At 43.3% G+C, this 18,211-nt stretch overlaps 1 long non-coding RNA gene across 1 annotated transcript; it reads left to right on the top strand.

Moving 5' to 3' along the window:
- The first annotated feature begins 1,796 nt into the window (after positions 1-1,796).
- LOC120758042 (uncharacterized) lies at positions 1,797-16,699 on the top strand. Its single transcript, XR_005702756.2, has 2 exons — positions 1,797-1,940; positions 15,221-16,699. It is a non-coding gene; the product is annotated as an uncharacterized LOC120758042 (long non-coding RNA).
- The last annotated feature ends 1,512 nt before the right edge of the window (positions 16,700-18,211 follow it).

Below are 18,211 nucleotides of genomic sequence, written 5' to 3'. Positions count from 1 at the left end.
GAGTCTGTTCATGGCTCTGTTATTTGTAACCAATGGAAGGAGTTGATTTTTGTTTCTTCACTGTCATACAGTGCCTTCTGAAAAACTTCACAGCTTTTAGGGAAAATTAAGTCTTTCAGAGTTTTTCTCAGCAATTGACTGTAGGTAGTCCTCTTTTCCAGGAGCAAATTTGGAATATGAAAGTTAGCTTTACAGATTGCTATTTAAAATACTTGACAGGAAAGCTCATTTTGGGATTGAGTGCTATATTTCTTTACATTAAAGATCTGCAAAACCTTCATATTCCTGTTTAAGATATTTCAGCCTACATGCTAGCAGAAGAACCCAGGAGGGTTTTTTCGTGTTCTCCCTGATTTGGTAGGGGGAAGGAGAATAAAGGTGAGGAGAATGTGTGTGACACTGGGAGGAGCACCCCTTAGACATGGAAAAAGTGAAGGCTTATTCACTTGCCCCCCTGATTTTGCAGATCACAGTTGGTTATCAGAAGTTTCTGACAGTGATGCAAAAGTCTGCTGCTTCCTTTCTTAATTGGCCTTTGCACACACACGCAGAATCTCTGCTTTCAAAAGGAGAGTGTGGTTCTGCCTACAGGGCGACTCATGGAGCTGAGTCCCACTGTGACGTTATTGCTGTGGACATGCCCTCACACAATATACTTGTTGTGAAACAGGTTTCATTAACAATGAGTAGTAATGCTGAGAGCATAGGCAGCCATGTTACTCCTGTTGAAATCCATGGAAAGGTGGATGGTGCTTTGGGGAAGGAGGGATTTGGGGTTTAAGGAGTGGGTACGTATCACTGAAGTACCGATACAGTGCTAAAATTGAAGCTGCTCACTTTATGGAGTGAGAGATTGGTACTGGAAACTGGGGGAAAGCTGTAGTGGAAATATCAAGGTAAGTGGCACGGGAAAGCAGAGAGACCATGGGAAGACCATGGAAAGCAACTAAGTTCAATTTTTGTTTCTTGTTTCTCTTCAGGGAGGAGAATCATGCTGGATGATTTACCAGGTGGTATTTGTCTATCACACCCCTCCCCTAACCATAACCTCCTTTTGCTCAAGTTCTGCTACACGTCCTGCAAACATAACCCTGATGAATCAGCAGTTTTCTAAGTCCTGACATCGTTTCTCAAAATTGTGCTGCTGTCAGATGTTTCTTGTAGGCTATCAGGAGCAGAAGTGACATGTACAGACAGACTCACACAACCACAAACTAACTCAATAGACAGTGGTCTGGGAGAATTCTTGCCTTGGCACATGACTAGGAATACTTAACATGGTTGTGGTTCATTACTGTAGCAGTGTGAGGGGCTTGAGTTGTTGACTGAAGTCTTTGAAAGCATCCATTGAGGTGTTACGGTCTTTTATATAAGAGAAACTAATAACAAGAAGTAGCTTCCTTTTTCCTCTTGACCTGAAGGTTGAATTTTTGCTTGAGCCTTCCAGGTGAGCTGGAAGCTACACCTGTAGCAAAATTTCTAATACAAAGTTAAGAATCCTAAATTTTTATGTAAAAATTTATGTAAAAATTGAAGCCTACTAACTACTGTAGGCCCTGTGAATGTGATCATCTTTCTACCAGATTCTAGTAAAAACCTTTTCCTCAACAGTGTGGATGCAGGCACAAGTGTAATATGTACTGCTTGAGGGAAAAAAAAATACCAACACCCAGAAGTAACAATCTTGTAAGGGTGGCTTTGCTTCCAACGGTGGTTCCAGAAGCAGCTGTGGGACTTGATTCTGAAGTGGCAGCAGTAGGATCAGGTGAAAGTGATTTTTCTAATGAGCACTCAGTTGCAAGAGCAGGTTGGGCTCCATGCTGGGGAAAGAGCTGCAGAAGTGCTGGTGGGTACATAGCGATTGCCTCAGTTTGGAGGATTGCTTCCATTCTGGAATGCAAGCTGAGAAAAGGGATTTCAGCTCCAGTTCTCCTCAGCATGTGAGTATTAAGGTTTGTTTGTGTTTTGGTTTGGGGTTTGTTTTTTGTTTGTTTGTTTGTTTGGTTTGTTTTGTGGGGGGGTTTTGTTTGTTTTTTTTTCTTTTTTTATGGGGAAATCTCGGCAGATTGGTCAGTAGTTAACTTTGCCTCCTGTGTACATGGGCAATGGACTGCAAGCGTGTCTCAAAGCTCAGTGTTGTAGTGGCTGTGCTGCATCCTACAGTCCATAGTTGCCTGCTGGTGATGGCTTCAAATGGATTTTCCAGCTAAGGAAGGGATCAAAATACTGTCTCCCATTCTCATAATTTGAGATGCTGAGTTGTTTTCTAGCTTTCTCCTGTTTTCTTTAAACCTGTATAATATACAATGGGAAAACCTTGTGCTTTTTAATAGGCACTGCAGCTGGTCTAGTCTCAGGCTCTGTGAGGTGATACTGTGCTAACCAGGTCCGTGCTTCCCAGTAAGGTCTAGTGGTGCACTCACATCTAAGGAGAGGGGCTTTCCTGTGCCTGCTGGATTTTGTAGTTGCAAAGAAGAAAAACTGGGGTGGAATTTACTCCTATCTGATCTCCTGAAAAAAAAAAAAAAAACAAAAAACAACAACAACTCGAGGGGGTATATTTTTTTTTTTTTTTCTGGGATGAGGTACAGCAGCCTGTCCTTTACCATCTGTACAGTCAGATGGAGTAGTGTGTCTCCCCAGGAGACACCTAAGCATGGAGGAGACCCTTGCTGAGAAGAGGAATAGGAAGGCGTTGCTCACATGTTTGGGGATCCCGTTAGGAGGGAAGATCTGAGACTGAGCCAGGTGGGCAGTAGTTGTTCAAGGAGGAATTGGGCAGGGCACGGGAGATGGAGATAAATGTGTTTGCCTGAGAATGAGAGATGGCTGCTGGTGGTGTTCTTGCCCTTTGTGCCTGCCTGTAAGGGAGGACAGGAAAATGCAAAAGATTCCTGAGAGCTGCAAAAGTAATGGGGAGCAGCTGTGCACCAGCTGCTTCTGAGATCAAAGGCGACTAAGTGCTTACCAGAAAATTTTGCCTCAGGGGAGTGTTTTATCTAGCATGAGGAAGGAGAGCCAAATATCTGAATGCAGAGACAAGCCTGAGGCAAGCTAGTGTGAGAAGTAGAGGTTTTGTTGTCCTGGAATGCGGACAGACAGTGATAAGCCACTCCTTGAGAGCTAGGGAATTGCTCTGCTTTAACCTTAGCCTTTCAACTGAGCTGTGCAGTCCTGCCTCTCTGCCGGTGGATGGAGAGGGAATTTTGTTGAGAGGTTACTGGGGGGTAGTAGAACCCTCTGGAAATGGGCCACAAGGACCATGTGCTTTTGCAGGCACGCTATTGTTTGACTAAGTGTTTATGTGTGTTCATGGATTGGTGGGTGTAGGACAAACTTCCACGTTAACAAAGGAAGATTAAAGCTGTGGTAGCTGGACGGCGTGTGTTGCACAAAATCACTCCAAATGGAACATATCTGCCTTTTGGTTTGCAAATGCTGCCTGAATCAGAAACCTGTCTGGAGAAATAAAGGCGTGCATCCCTTTAGGGAGAACGGGAGACTGATGATGGTGATAGTACTGCCGTTGATGGTTGTGTGTGGAAAGAAGTATTAGCATGAGGGGACTCCGAGGAAAGTTAAAGATGTGAAAGAGAATTTTTTTCTCTCAGGTTCCAGAGATGCTGTGGTTGCAGGGGGAAAGCAACAAGACTTGGCACAGGTGGAGTTTGGGGAATGCAGAAGAGACAAGGACCTGTGCTCATCTAAGGCAGCTTGAAAGGGAGGTGACAGTGCTTAATGAAAGAGAAGCATCAGCCCTCTTCTGTTTGCATCATGCTGTCATTTACTGGGAAATAGCCGTTTTGGAGAGCCTAGGCAATATGTAAAGTTGGACGACTGGAAAAAAGGCCAAGTTCATATCTCATCAGCCTGGGGTTTGCATAGCAGTAATGGGAGTAAGGAAGGTTTCACGAAGATGGACCATAATGTCCTTGTTGGAAGTAATTTTTGTGGTTTTATTAATCCTTGCTACAGGCTGCCTCGCTTTGGTTTATAGAGAAGTGATAGAAATACCATCTTGAGATAGGTCAGATTCTGTTGATGTTGCTGTTAATTGCAATTAGCAGCTGGGCTGCTCACCCAATGCTGCAGAGCCACGGTGGAGTTTTGCTCATGCAGGGTGCGTCCCTGCTACAGCTACTACAAAAAGAAATGGTAACACAGACAAAAGATATAAAGGAAGAGGAATACTTAGAGGGGTGTTTCTCTTCCCCCTCTCATGGGAAGTGCATAGCGAATCAGTGGCTGATCTGGGATTAGAATGAAGGGGTTTTGTAGCTAGTCCAGTACTCTAGGTACTAGATTATAGTTCCTCTGATGCTGTTAATTAAAGATTTATGCACGCAATTGACTCTGTCCTAATGTGGCAGCTATACTGGAACATGCTTGAACTGTTTCTCTTTATCATTTTTATTCACAGAGCAGAGCTTAAAGACCAAAACTGGAGACTAATTCAATTAGCGGGCTATTAAACAACCACCACTTTCTGAATAGTAACAAGAACTTCAGAAATATCTGCTATAAACTAAGGCAACTTCTTATAAAGCAGTGGCCTCTGTTTCACCCTTGGAAGTAGCTTCCAGCACTACTGAACAGTACTTATTTTAATGCAGCTGTATACAGGAGCAAAAAGGGGGAGCTAAAGTGACTTTGAGCGGTTTTCAGCTTTCCAGAAAGCAAAGAGCAGGGAGCCTTGGCTAAGGCAAGTTTCTTTTAGTTGGCTTTCTTAGAACAATTTAGTTCCTAGAATATGGATGTCTTTGACTTGGGTAATTGAAGAATATCCTAAGCTATGGAACAGGCTCTTCTGCACCTTCCCCACTGTAAAATATAGATAAATATTGGTATTAATATTATCGCTGTTAATGCCTAAGGCAGGTGTCCAGGTTCTATGGACACCAACAGCCTTTTTGCATCATGTCAGTAACAGAGAATGCAAAGGGACCAAGTTTTAGTGTGTGGTTACCTTTGAATAACAGCGCATTTATTGATTTATCATAAAGACAAGTATTCCTAGTTTTGTCACTGTTTAAGTTTTTAGCCCTATTCAGTGCTGCCAGAAGGAGTATGCATTTTTAAAAGGCTTTATCTTGAGACTCTGCAGGAAGCTAGTGCTCTTACGTGGCAATTTTCAAAACCTTTTTTACTCTGGCATGGAATAGAATCCTTAATGAACTGGGCACTACTCTGTCATTTGGACAATGCCGATTCCTATTTATGAGAGAATTTTCTTCTTCGTTCCTGATGGGAATGAAGAATTTAAATGGTCAGATTTCACAGAGCAGATGCAAAACCCTTGCAGTGATACATTGATCCTTGTTGCCTGTTTTTTGGTCAGATGCGAAATCCATCTTTAGCTCTCCTGGTGTCAGAACAAGTTGTTGTAGCCCCATAAAATTATTTAAATGTGCTCATGTATTTTTGAGCCTTGTGGTCATTGGGTATGATTTGCTATCCCATAATTGACTTAAATGCCATTTCTTGTACTTGTGACTGATTTGACAGGAAGGTGGTGGTGTGTTCCTGGTGTCACTGACGTCTGTGCTGCTGTTCAGGATGGCATGACTTGCATTTCTCATGGTAAATACTTCAGAATCACAGTCTGAGATTCGTGGAACCTCTGTGCCTGCACTGATCTTAAAGGTCAGTAGGAATAGCTGGCATTTAGCAATTCCGTGTATGAGTTTGCAAGTTCCATGAATTAAGTATTTAAAATTATGTAAGCACTCACAGATTATATCTGTAAAAAACCAGCAGTCCCTACTGAGTTTTGAGGACCGTAAAAAAGCAGATCGCTGTGGTGTTTATTTGTGACAATTAATTCCCCAATGGCATTGACCGCCTTCAGGCTGGATACCCGGCCGCACAAAGCGCATTTCCTCTCCTCAGAACAGAGGTGCAGAGAAGTGGGCGTGCTGAGTAGTGAGCTGCCTACACCAGCTGCGAGACACTGTGAAGGATTACAGTGCTCTTTTGGATTCTAGTGCAGCCTGCACTGGTGGAAGTGGAAAATTGGTGGAGGTTTTTTTGGTTGGGTTTTTCAGGTTTGATTTTTTTTGTGGGGGGAGGGGGGCGGGCATGGAGGCGGTACAGGGCATGAGGACAGACGGTTTGGGATAGAAAGAGAAAGATGCCTGGAGTGCAGTGATAGAGACGTCTGGGTTTTACTTGTAGCCCTGGTAACAAATTGCTGGCTGACCTTCTACAAATAGCCCGGCAGTTCCGTGCTGCTCTGACACTCTCCCATTCAGTGTAACAGTCTCAGAGATGCTCCTTGCTTTGCAAAGCACTCAGAGAGCCATAGGTTACCATTCAGCGTTCACAGAATTTATCTCAGAACCTGGAACTGGTGCTTGCCACATCCATTTTCCTCCGAAGACTGCTAATCAGAGCCGGGGTGGTTTTGGCCGGGGTTTCAGGGCAAAACAAGTCCTATCTTTCCTCTACCTGCCTGGAGGGTGATGTAAGTGAAGGAAGTGGGATGGGGTTTACTCTGCTTAAGGCAAGACTGTAATGTGCTGGAAAATCATGGCTCCATTTAGTCGGCAGCATTGCAGAGAACAGAGGGATGAAGGGTAACTAAGTGTAACATGGAGCATTTGGGATATTTATAAAAATGTGAAATGGCTTTTCTTATTAAAAGAATGCTTGTGCATCATTAAAGGCATCAAAAGCGAAGTGGGAACATGCTTTGTGAATCAGGAGGAAGAGCAGTCCTTAGCAGTTGCTAATCTATTTATGTTCCAGTCATGCTCAGAGTGTGGCTTTGAGGTCTGCAGCTCTTGTAATTGCCTGGACTATGTCACTCTGCAGCAAGATTCATTGTTCTGCTCTCCCTGAGAGGAAGGCTGGGATTTTTAGCTGTAGGACTTTTCTTTCAGTTGAGCAGAGAGACATTCTCGTGCTTTGTTTTGCTGAAACACTATTAATTATGGCTCCCATTATAAGCGTGTCAGTTCTATGAGCTAGGCAAAAATTGATGCATTTGGTGGGAAGCAGCCAGGCCTTTATTTTGGGGATTATACATGAGGTTTAAGAGCCAAGTTTTGATCCCTGTTGATAGAAGTCCCTTAAACTTTGCAGAATCAGTAGGATGCTTTTTTGGTTCCCTGATTTCTCAAAGGGTCAGAGACTTAATTTTTTTTTTTCTTTCCTTTTTCTCTACTTCTTGCTGCCAGGCTTTCTTTGCTATTCCCCAAGCAACGCTCAAAACATTTAGACATTAAACTTCTCATTAAATTAGAGTGAAATCAGACCTCCGTGCCTTGAAACAAAGATTTAGAGGGGCAAGATTCAGCAGGGATTGAACACGTTTTCAGGAAGCGATATAAGATGTGGCTTCAAAAGGGCTTCCAGCCCAACCTCACCCCTGTTACTTTGCATGGGAACCTCTCTCCTCTCTGTCTTCCCTTGGAGAGAAGTGAGTGCTTTTTTAAATAATGAAGAATTCCTGTAGCTTTCTTTCAAGTCCCCAAGGTATTGTTGACCGTGGGAACCTCCCGTATAGCTCCTATGGACGTGGAAGCTTGGAGCACAGCCATGACACTTCCATGGAAGAAAGCACATGAGCTCTAGGCAAAACTCTTCACTGGTGTGGGTAGATTGCGTGGAAAAGCCAATTTTTATTCTATAGATTTGTTTATTTTGTGAATGACAATCTATCCTGACTTTTCCTCTCTGGGGGCTCAGAGTGGAGCTACTGCTCAGTTTCAGCTAAATGTGAGATTCTTTTAGATCCAGATGCTGTTCCCTCTGCTTCTTCTCTAATGCATGGCTGGATCAAAGGAATTATATGATGAAGGACCTTTAGAGGGGTGAGCTGTGAAGAAAATGTCTTTAACATCACTGTCAGAAGGTAGGCTTGCCCCATGCAGGGCTGCTTTGGTGCTCTATGATCTGGAGCAGCTCTTCCTTGTCTTACTCCAGTATGGAGTGGTGAGCTGTTCAGGAAGTTCAAGTCCTCCTGGATTCACTGACATCTGCTTTTAAAAGTTGAAATCTGCCATGGTAACATACGACAGATGTCTGGCTGAAGTTTTTTCAATAACACAGGAATGGCTTCATGAACCAGACTCTGTCCAAAATGTCAGAGATTCTTGTCCCCGTAACTTGTGAGGACATGGTAGAAGCACCGGAGGTTTTTAAGGCTTGCCAGCTTATACAGCTACTGCTCTGAAAGGGTTGTGGTTGGCCCCTTTTTACTTCTGAATTCAAAGAAGTGTAAAAAGATAAATAAGAAAATGAATTTAGAAACTGGTCTTGGACAGAGACTGAACATGAAAAATTTTACCTTGAATCTCTTCAGTAATAATCTAGAAAGATATACAGTATTTTCCAGACATGGGGCTCTGATGTGTTTCTCTCCAGACAATCTGAGAGTCTTGTGGTCACAAGAGAACAGAATGTTTAGATAGTTGATTGCAGTGTGCATCAAGACCTCTCAGGTTCTTCCACAGTGTCCTGAATTTGGTAAGAACCAGGTTTTTTTCTTCCTAATGAATAGGTTACAATGCCAAATACCTCTGAGCATGTTTAAGTTTCTTCCATTCCCAATCAAATGAGGTGAGATAACTGCCCTGTTCTAAGAGAACATCTACAAATACAAGAATCTGTGAGAAAAAAATCAGGAAGTTGATCGGTGTTGTACAAACCCTTTTGGTTTCTTGACCTTGTACAACTATGGCAAGATAAAAAGCCTCTTGGTAACTCCCCATGAGAGGCATTTAAATGTTTTTGTTAATCCACCTGCAAGCATGCAATAACTACTGCTGTGGGTGGCATGATATGGTGACAGCAGTCCCTAGAGCTGTCCTCTCATCAGCTCTGAGTTCTTCTGTATGACCCTGAGATGGGGCATATTTTTCTGGAATCAGAATTGTCAAAGAATCCTGCTTCCATTTAGACGGAGAAGTAAGTAACAACTTCTCATGGACTTCAGTTTCTTTTGGCTTTGCTCATCTTCAGTTTGCCTTTTTTTGTTGTTGTTTTTTGACCTCCACAGACATTTCCCTGTGTCTGTAATTTGCAGTTACTACAGTCAGTTTTGTTGCAGAGGGTATAAACTTTATTTCTGCTGTCTAAAGCCTCCCTGCATGAGCTTTCTGGATGTTCTCAGTGAAGGATTCCCTATGGGTAGTAGCACATTTAGAGTGAAACGGTGCAACTTCTGAGCACTTTGCCCAGTTTCTAATCAGTTCTCATACTGAACATGAAATGCTATAGCCTGCTAGCAGCATCATGTCAAGTGCAGCACTAATGTGTAAAAACAATCTTTGCCTTCTGGTGATTCCTTTAAAATAATAATAATAATGGAGAAGAGGAGCAAAGCTGCACACAGGATTTTGCCCTTACCACAGAAGCGAGCCTGCAGAAGAGGGAAGCGCACTGCAGAGTGTTTCACCCAATCCAATGCTTTTAAACTTGATTAGCCTTTTCAAAGAAGGATCAGAAATGTCCTTGCCCCATGGTGCTGCAGTTGGACAAGCAGCCTGTTTAGTTGTGTCCCTGTAGCTGTTCCAAGGGTGTTGCTGCCAGCAGGATAATGCCCTCTTTCCCAGGTTCTGAAGGTACTGGGGAATTACCAAGGGGGATCCATCATTCCTTGATCTCCCTCTCTTTCAATAGCATCTGGCTTGCCTTGGTGATGGAAAAGGTTAGTACATGGGAAAATCCTGAACCAGACTGTCAAGAGTGGTAACAGTGTGAGACAGTGAAAACCAGTTTCAAGATACTGTCAAGAGCCCGGGGAAGTTTTCTGGGAAGGGAATTGAAGCTGACCCAAGAGAAGTCTGGACTATTAAGTTAATTATCCTGTCATGAGGTTTTTGAAAGCAAAGATGGAGCTCTGTTAGCATGTTGGCCTCATGGCAAGTGAGAGCTGGCTGGAGCCTGCTCATCTGAATGTGTTTTTGGGATGAATTAGAGTCTAAAAGCCTGTGGGTTTTGTTGAAAAATGACATTTTGAAAGAAGCAAGTTGGCTGCTAGGATTCAGAATCACAACAGAGCCAAAATAAGCTTCATATTTCTTAACCCCCATGTCACTTTGAGGTCCAGATTATCCCAGGTGATATGCAAATGCACAAGGATGGAGCACTGTGAGCTGCCAGGTTTTCATGAGAAGGGGCAAAGGAAAATAAACCACAGTTGTCCATTACGTAAATATATGGCAGGTATGAAAAAGACTGAGCTATTCAAACCTGATAATGTTTGTGAGGAAAGGCAATAAGAATAGGAAAAAAAGGTAGGAATATGAGTTAACTGAAAACTCAGACTGTGACTTCAGCATTTGGCACAAGTCAGCAGAATAAATAAAGCACAGAGATGCTGGGGGGGCAGGGAAAGAGACGTGTCCAGCGCAGCATAAACAGCGAGTCTTGAGCCAGGGTACTGTGCATTGTGTTAGCAGGCACCGAGTTGGGTTTGTGGGAAAGATGGATAGCAGCAAAACAGACTAAAGGATTTGAATAAAGGCAACCCAAAGATTGTGCTCCAGTCATTTTTGTACTCGGTATGAATCGGATGCAGCTCCAGGGGACTTCAAGAATGAATACTGACATAATGCTAGGAGAGAAATGGACTTTCTTTTTATTAGAAAAGATGCAGATTAGATAAAATTGTGATTTATGTTATTCTGAGCATGTGGGGAGCTGGCATCAAGGCTGAGAAACCAGTATATTACAAAGGCTCAGGGAAAAAGGAGCTGGATCCTGAGGGATTGCTTATTCTCTCCTGATACAAAATGATCATTAGGAAGGATAAACTTATTAAAATTAGGTAGTAAATATAATTTTGGGCAGACTGTAGCCAACAGTGCTCAAGGCCTATTTCGTGTCAGTGTGAATGGACAATTAAGAGCCTAAATGTCTCAGTTTCTCTAACATTGTATAGTAGAAATTCTGGGTAGCTCAAACCAGGGAAGTGCCAGGCTTCCTCCAGCACCCATGTTCCTCTTCCAGCTGGGAAAATTTTTACCATGTCCTTGTCAAAAGCTGCTCTGAGTGTTGGTGAAGTTCTGCTTCAAGGGTGGCTGGACAAAGGGAGTGCAGCAGGGAGGGATGAAGGGGGTTCAATAGATGGGCAGACCCTGAAAAGTTAAGGAAGAACGTAGTGCCCAGCCTTACAGATGCTCCTCTTTCGTGTGGCTCCTGCCTCTCCCCTTAGTAAGCTTGAGGGACACTATTTCTTATAATTTTATATTTTGTACGATTCAATCAGGGGATGTGTAGTTCCTGCTAAAGGAAGAAAACTACTGTATGGATTAACTCTTTCTAGGCAGGAAAAAAGTGTGCAGATCAAATAACAGTCCAAAATAATTTTGCTGTTCCACTTTCTGTTAAAAAAAAAAAAAAATTAAGTGTTTTGTTTACCACAGAGAACATCAAGGAGGATGCCTGATATCCACCTCTAGAGTTTCTGGAATTCCTTGTGAAAGTTTCCCCATCATATATAATCTTGCACCATGGACCTTTAATGTGAACTTCTGAAGCTGTGCCAGGATGCCTTGGTCTGCAGTTTTGTGAACATTTCTTATTTTCAGAAGTGTTGAATTCAGAAATTGTACTGCCACAATGGTAGGTCATTGTGGCAGGGGGATGAAACTGAGATTAAAGTTGCCATGATGCAAAGGTAATTGGGTGACTTGTTAGTGAAACCTTAAAAAAAAGAACATTAGAGACAAAAATGTAGCTGAAATTCTTACGATGGGCAAAACCAAAACCCAGTAAACTTATTGGGTAAGTAATACATGCAGAATATATATTTGACTTGTTATGTATCATAAACATATTTTAAATAAGGGATTTTAAAAATCTAAGCAAGATTTATTTCCTATTTATTTTTACTGACAGTCGTGTGTCTAAATCTCATGGTTACTGTCAGAAATATAAAACTTCACTACTGCTTTAAAGCCTAGGTTCATTAATTTGCCCAAATTAAAAAAAAAAAAAAAAAAAGTAGATATGATGGAAAATTTATAAATGAGATTTTTGAGAAGATGGAGGTCCTTTTGCTTTGCTGCAGGGTTGTGCAAATGGTTATATGCTTGTCAGTTAAACTGGTTTGGTTTTTTTTTACCCATTCTGGGCACCCAGCCAGCCTGACTTACAAAACTGCAATTATCATGATTGTCAGGAATAGTTCCACTTCTTCCCTTGGATTTCTTCTGCCTTGCTTCTTTTCTTCTTTGAGGAAGTCTTAAATTTTCCTGTCAGTTCTGAGGAGACCCTGATTTTTTCCCTTAGGGGTTCCCACAGAGTCACAGAGGCTCTCCAGCTCCCTGATAAATGTAATCTTATCATAGCCAGCAACAAGGCAGAGTGTCACTCCACAGGATCAAATCCCAAAACCTACAAAGCCAGGTCTTGCTGCTGAGAGACCCACAGTGCTCTGGGTTTTTAATTTTATCGTTCAAAACAGAATTTCTAAATATATTTTGAGTTTGAAGGCTGGGAGGCTTTGGCATTTGCATCGTTCCTCATTTATGACCATACTGGTTCAGTGGCAGTTGGTCAGTGAGTGCTTCCAAGGCATTTTGATGCCCCTCCATAGAACATGAATCAAGAGAAAGAGCTGGCAGCAGATGTTGGCCACCCAGCCGCCAAGGTCTGAGGGCACCTGGGGTAGGGCAGCGCTCACTGCACTCCTGCCTCAGGCCCCACACGCTCCAGAAGGAATAAGCCACTTCTTCTATCAGGCTCCTGGGTAACTCCTTTCCACCTCTTGGGTGTAGGTGTGGGTGGCTTTAGTTATCAGGGGGAGCACACTGGAAGGTGCAGCTTCGCGTTGCTGGTGTGAGCTGGGACCAAGCCTGTGAGGTGTTGATAGCGCCTTGATCTGCTGGGGAAAGTGGGCAAGTCTGTAACCCGAGCAGCGCCGCACTCCGCTCTTTTATCACCAGTGATTTGCAGGGTCGAGTGTGGCAGCAGTCCAGGCACGGGCGGGCGCCTTTGCAGCTCCTCAGACAGAGCTCCTGTTGTGCCCGATAGGAACAACGGGTGGAGAAGATGCTTAATCTCGGCTGTCATCCCTGTGGAGGAGCCGTGCCTCTTCCCTGCGTTACACGTGGATTTGGGGTGGGATGCTTTGATTCTCCTTCATCCTCCATCCCAGCGGTTTCAGTTTGAGACGGGGCCCGGAGTGAAAATCCAGCGCTTATCTCCCTCGTGCCTTGTGCTGCCGGGCTGCTGTGCCTCAGTGATAACGCACCTCTGGCTGTTGGTGCTGCAGCTCTCCTCAGGTTACAGCTGCTCTTCCTCATCACGATGGACTTACAGGAGCCCTAGGAGAGTCAGCGATGGGGAAATAATGATGGTGTGCCAGATACTGCCCATCAGGGAACTTCTCATGTTCAAACCACCTTCCTGGGATACAAAACTCTGCTGAGGATTTCTGAAGACTCATTTATTTTCAGCCAACCAAACCATGTCAGGAACTTCTGGACAATTTTTATATGACTCATTTTATTATTTTTTATATATTAGCACTACAGACTGTTGTGTTTCTTAGCATCACAGAGCGTACTGAGTTGGCATGGACTTACAAGGATCACCGAGTCCATCTCCTGGCCCTGCACAGCACCCACCCCAGACTCACACCATGTGCCTGAGAGCATTGTCCAAAAGTTTCTTGAGCTCGGCCAGGCTCGGTGCTGTGACCACTGCCCAGGGGCGCCTGTTCCAGCGCCCAGCCACTCCCTGGGTGAAGAACCTTTTCCTAATATCCAACCTAAACCTCCCCTGGCACAACTTCAGGCCTTTCCCTTGGGTCCTGTCCCAGCTCAGTGGCAAAACTGTAGTTTTAATACCTGTGTGTCGAGAACAGTCCAGGAGATGTGCCACATCTCTTGTTCAGTGAGTTTTCTTCCCAAAGCATTAACTTACCATGTGAGCATTGGGTGGAAGCATCCTGCTGTTAGGAAGTGCAGTGAGGGAGCTGAATGGCATTTTAAATGTAGGCTAACTACAGATTTCCAAAAGCTCATTACTTATTTTCAGGTTTTGAGGTACCTCATTAATACCATTCTTGCACACCTACTGCTTTCTCTCATTGAAAACTATGTTTTCAACCAATAATGTTTAAACTGTTTAACGTCTGTGAAAAATCAGTTGGCTGACCTAACATGCTAAACCTGTAGCAGAACGTAAAATAATTGAATGAATGTGAAAAAGTACATTTGCCTTCATTTGAATGGTTGGTGTGACCATGGGTGTATCCACTGTCGGGGAACCTGAACTGCAGACCTTGGGGTTGTATTTTTTTCAAGTATTAAATGCAGTAGCCTATCTTCTTGCGCCAGGACCTTTTAGAATGATCAGGGATCTGAATTATTTTTTAAGGGTTTATTCTAAGTGTGCACTGTGAGAGATTTCCAGATTTCTTACTTTAAATCATTAGGATTAACAATTTGCAGAGATCTTCTTTTGAAGGCATTGGAACCAATTCTGCTGCCCCACAGACTAATATCAGTTACTGCAGACGTTTATGATTCTAGGGCAAACTAAACCTGTTCTTTGGGGGCAGCCTCTCCGTGTGTCTTTTCCTGAGACAAATCGTATAGTTTTGTCTGGCAGTCAATATTTTGCTGGAGAGGGTTATGAGTCTTGGAAAGCAGCTTCTAGGAAATACTGGTTTATTGGAACATTATGAGTTGACTTCTCACCCTGCAGAGTTGCACAGTTGCTCTATAGTGAGTGTTTAGCTGGTTATACCCAGGCAACATGGTACAGATGAGTTACAGTGGCTCTAAAGGCTCACACTACCTGCTGCTTCGTGGGTAGTCCATGTGGTTCTGCTTCAGCATGACTGCCGTGGCCAGGTAACTGTCTAGCTTATTGACTGAGGCAGAATTTGGAAGAAAAAGCAAAATTCCAAGGAGTTGCCAAGGCCAAAGCAATGTTTCAGGTATGAGGCATGGATTTGTTCTGGTTAAGTATTGCAGTCCTGTTTATCCTAGAGAAAATAAATTTCTTTTTCTTTGAATTAATAACTTGTGTTTTTTCAAGTCAGGGTAAAATAAGACCAGTTTTACTGAAATGAGTTGAGCTGTACTTATGAGAGCTCTGGGTGACTTGGTATCATCCACCAGGAGTTGGGTTCTCAACGACTACAGCCTGCAGTGATCCAGAGCTTGATGACCCTGCAGTCCAAGCCAGACAGGAAGTTTGTGATGATGACTGGAGAGCTGGAAAATGGATGCAAGTTGGTGTTTGTTTCTTTTTGCAGCATGGCAGAGGCTGGAAGGAACCTCTGGCAGTCATCTGGTCCCACCCATCCCTGCTCGAGCTGGACCACCATGAGCTGTATACCCAGGACCACGCTCAGAAGTTTGAGTACCTCCAACGTAGAATCCACAGCCTCTCTAGGCAACCTGTGCCAGTGCTGCAATCAGCTTGACGTTAAGTGTTCCCTGCTGTTCAGAGGGAGCTTCCTGTGCTTCACTGTGCCCACTGCTCCAGTGCCGTCACTGGGCACCACTGGAAAGAGCCTGGCTCCATCCTTTTTGCACTGCCCGTGGGGAGTTTATTTACCCAGAAGAGATCCTGCCTGAGCCTTCCCTTCTCTGCGTTGTCCTTCCAGGAAATACCAGGGTGGTTGAAGTCCCCCATGAGGACAAGGGCCTGAGACTCAAAATCTGAGTTTAGACACAGGTATAGATAATGTCTTTCAGACTGTGTGGAACAGGTATACATCCCCCTGGTGTTCTTGTCAACTGTAGCTCTTCCAGAAGTGAGCACAATGAGGACTCCAGGAAGAATGCCTGCCACTCCTCTATTTCTTGCTGTAGCTCCTTTTACTTCCAACATGCTGTTTCTCTGGTGCTTTCTAATCCTGCTTATTTGTTCTACTTTTCCACTGTGCAGGAGGGATGAGAAGAACCAGAATTCCATCACCATCTTCTCATTTTGCATAACACTTCAATACCTTTGCCCATCAAACTGCTTTTCATCCTGTGAATACCTCAAGAGGTGATATTTGGGGTTTGTTTGTTAGGAAGCTTGGTGCATAACTGCAGTCATATCCCCCCTGAGTAAGGAAAGAAAATGCAGAGGGCTGTGAGTGAAATATTTTCTAGAGAAATCTGAAGGGCAGTACAAGGCAGGACCAGGGTAATCTTGTACTATACAGGCGCTCCCCTTCTAGATACTTCTTTCCTTGGAAAGGCAAATTTGCCAGTGTGCCATCTCCAGTAGAACTGAGCTCCTGCGCTGCACGACTGAAGGTTGCCAACTCCAACTCTGTTGCAAGCTCTGTGTTGACAGCTACTGGCAGTTCCTTAGGATGGAAAATCACGTGGCAAACTGTAATTGAGTTGAGGCATTTCCTCCCTCCTAGTCTCTCTTCATACTCTCAGAAGCACACTTATCATGTCCCAATGAATGTGAAAGTGCCTTAACGTCCAGCAACAAACCCAGGTAGAGCATTTACTCCATGGATTGAAGTTTTACATGTCCATTTGGCCAGAAACGTTTTGTTTGCTGCCTTATCCCCTAACTGATTGAAGTCGTTTGGGTAAAGCATGAACTCTACCAGTACAAAGTTAAGCAATTTATAGTTAAGTATTATGTGTTTTTTTTCTATTCAACTATTCCTGACTTTAGGAAGTAAATCCCACCTAAATGAGTAATTTAATTCCTCTGAACCTTTTTTCCATAATAATAATAGTGCAGCATCTGAATTACAGGGTAGTGTCTCTTAGCAATGCTGTCAATCCAGTAGAGGACTTGCTCAGAGGACCCATTTCAAATCCCAGATTCGTGGAAATTAGGGACCGTGAACTGGGAAAAAAATCTACAGGCAGGTTTAGATCTTCACATTACCCCAAAATGTTGCAGGTTAGCTTACCCAGAGTTAAGACCTTGCTCTGATTTCTTCCAAAGTAATGCAGCAGCAGAAGGTGGGATTAAGTGCACACAGGTGGCTTTCAAACAGCTCCAAGTACCTTCAGCCCTGGGTCTCTGCTACTATTTGCTCATCAGGAGCCAAGTTCTCTCATTTACTTTCAAAAATAAATTTGAATGTGATAGAACTGCTGTGGGGAAAGCCTTAGGGGTTAGTGCAGTCCAGTGACCAGTGCTCCTCATTTTGCTGCTTTGGGTAGTGCCTGGGCTGTTGCCTATCTCAGAAAGAGAACTCAAATGTCATGGAAGGGCTCCTACACTGCATTGTCAAGGCTCCTGGGTTACTTTTAGATTTCAGCACCAACACAGCCAGTTGCCTCACAGACTGTCTCTATGTTCTGTAACTAATTAATGTGTAGTAGTGATTAGTCAGGATAATGGGTAGTCTTGACAGGAGATGCAGGGATCAGGAATGAACAAGGCTAAAACTAGCTGAATTTTATATTCCAATACTATTATTCCTAATTCTACTAGCCTTTGACTAGACACTGGCACCCAAATAGGAGATTTGCCTTCAAGCTTGGAGGAAAAACCAGGAAAAAAAAAAAAAAAGGGAAAAAAAAAAGAAGCCCTGTGGAAGATTTCTTGGCAGTCATTTAGAAAGATACTAAGTTCTTGCATTACATGTGGATTTAACAACTTATGCTGCTCTGAAATTCTCCAGATTCACACTAGAATTAACACAGAAGCGCCATTTTGAAGTACCACTTCTTCTGGGAAAATGTGTCTCGAAACCTGGAGCTTTAGAAGAAACGCTGGCTGCAGAGTTTGCACATGCCTGGGAGAGCATTTGTGAGTATGGTTGGAATCAGTCATCAGAACCTAGATCACATGCTTCAGGTTAGGTAATCTATGCAGTACTGCAAATTTACGTAAAACAGTACAAGCATCAGCAGTGAATCAGGCTCAACAAAGACCGGTCTCTTCTGTGAAGAAAAGCCTTGAAAACACTCATTTAAAAAATGTCAGTTTTTATGAGCTCTCAGGTTTTCCTGCTTGTTACGAGAGGTTTATTATGTTCCTGTCTTTGTCCTGTTATGGCTTTGCAGAAACTGAACTAGACTTGACTGTAACCTTCACACATGTCAGAAGGTATTTACTGTCCCGTATTGAAAAAAAAGGTACAGAATTTTCCTGAAGAGTATTCCTGTAGTCCAGTGTATGGACAAAAGGTGTGTACTATTTATGCATGAGAACACAATTTCTTTTTAGTGTCAAGGTAGTTACTGACAGTGCATAGGAAGTGGCCTGAATTACTTTTTCCAATCAGACAGGACTTTAAACAGTCAATAAATTATTCACATTTAATCATGAA

This window comes from Hirundo rustica, chromosome 1 (genome assembly GCF_015227805.2).
Source record: "Hirundo rustica isolate bHirRus1 chromosome 1, bHirRus1.pri.v3, whole genome shotgun sequence".
Lineage (NCBI taxonomy): Eukaryota > Metazoa > Chordata > Aves > Passeriformes > Hirundinidae > Hirundo > Hirundo rustica.
The sequence above is the reverse complement of the archived record's forward strand: the minus strand, read 5'-3'. Positions and strand labels throughout refer to the sequence as shown.